At 50.4% G+C, this 1,792-nt stretch overlaps 1 protein-coding gene across 1 annotated transcript in view; it reads right to left on the bottom strand.

The window, feature by feature from the left end:
- The window catches only part of HAS2 (hyaluronan synthase 2), a 29,121-nt gene extending 27,750 nt beyond the window's left edge, over positions 1-1,371 (bottom strand). Inside the window, exon 1 of the mRNA XM_005885867.2 lies at positions 777-1,371. The gene's annotated coding sequence lies outside the window, so the exon portion shown is untranslated. The remainder of the gene's footprint in view (positions 1-776) is intronic.
- Between the last annotated feature and the right edge of the window lie 421 nt (positions 1,372-1,792).

Here is a 1,792-nt window from a genome sequence, read left to right on the forward strand (position 1 = left end):
GGACAGAGGAGATGCCCGCCCCCCTCCCGCCGGGATCTGGGACCGCCACCGCTTGCGGCAGGGACGCCGCGCCTGATTAAGGCTTCCAGAGCCGGGCTCAGCCCGGACAGACCCAGCCTGACACATTAATGGGGTGCAGGGAGTGCACAGGAGGGGAGGCTGGAGAAAGGGGGGAGTGGCCGAAGGAGGCCGGTAGCGGCGAGGAGGTGGGGAAGTACCCTCCTTCTTGGGGTCCCAGCTAGGAACCCCGATCGTTTTAACCCTTTGCATTACAAGTAAGAAGCGGGCTGCCCACTTGGAAGTTTAAAACGCGCTGGGCAGTTCCAGGGTTTTCCTCCCCACATCGAGTGGATGGGAAAAAGAAGAAAATGGGATGGGAAGGAGAAGAAATGCATTTTCCTTACAACAGTGGGAATTCTGGTTTCCTAACTGGGGAGCCCCTCGGCGGCTCCGGAAGATGTGGAATGGAAAAGTACATCCCGGGACGCGCAGTCTTTACCGGGCAGAGAGGTTACCTGTGCTCCCAGCGAGGCAGCGGATTTCTGGAGAGCGCCGCAGGGATGGGGAAAGACAAGGTTGCTAAGCCTGACAGTTATCTGCAATATCCACTGCTTTTCAGTCTGTTGGAAATTTTCAGACCTCACACTTTTCTGTCGAAAACTGACTGTAAAGATTTAAAAAAAAAAAACACAAAACACCTATGTAGATCATTTCTTCCCTCCCCTGGCCTATTCGAGCACCCTCGTCCTTCACCAAATCGCGCCAGTATAACGTACCTTGTTCAGCTCTTGGTCATAAAGTTGTCCTCGGCCTGTCTGTGTGGTCCCGGAGGGCCGGTGGCGGGCAGTTTCCAGAATTGAGGTAATAAGAGATCAGATGAATTTGAGACGACCGGCCAAAAAAAATAAAAAGTTTAAAAACAACATTTAAAGAAAGATGCGGGAACCTTAAAGGTTTGATTCTTCCCCCACTTTAAAAGGAAATTTCACCAATATTCTTGGATATTTCCGCTGCACTTAAGTCTCCTGATTCTTTTTTTTAAAAAAATTTAACTTTAAAAATAAATTAATTTAAAAAAATTTTTTTTATTGTTATTCTTTTTGCTCCAGTCCTTCTCCCCTGATATCGGGAAATCTCTTCTCTTTTTCGTATAGAAAGAAAAAAAAAAAGCCCGGTGAAGACTCAGCAGAACCCAGGAAGCGCAGAATCAGGAGAAAGTCTTTGGCTGGGACTGGTTCAAGTCCCTGGTTCAATGGGCTGCTGGAAGCCAGGACTGGGTAATTCTTTCCAGACGTCTTGACTTCTCCTTCCTCGCTGCTGTTGCCTTTCTGCCTCCTCCAACTTAAGGGGGTCTTAACTAGTGAGCTGGTGGGTGTTTTAATAGGGCGGAGGAGGGAGTGGGGGGTAGGGGAGTGGAGAAGGGAGGTGCGGACTGGGGAACCCGGAGGGGCGGGCGGGCCGGCGGGAGGCGGGGAGAGGCAGAGAAAAATTGGCCATTCAAAGCCCTTTCTGAGCTGGAGGCCGGTTTTAAACTCCAATGAATTCAATTAACTTGATTGCTAACGTGTGCAGAGAGATGCAGGGCACTCATGCTGGCCACCACCTGAGTCCCTCCGTTCTCCAGCGGTGGAGCTGGAGGCCACGCTTTGTAGACATCCCTGATTCCTGTCCTAGTTACAAGGATTCCCTCTTTGCGATCAACTCTGCATAGTGTTTAAGTAATTTGCTTTAAGGCCAAGTGGTACCCTTAGGCTAAGTAACCGCTCTGGGGAGAGCGAGCTGGAGTGTGTGT

Source organism: Myotis brandtii, unplaced genomic scaffold, assembly GCF_000412655.1.
Source record: "Myotis brandtii unplaced genomic scaffold, ASM41265v1 scaffold931, whole genome shotgun sequence".
NCBI lineage: Eukaryota > Metazoa > Chordata > Mammalia > Chiroptera > Vespertilionidae > Myotis > Myotis brandtii.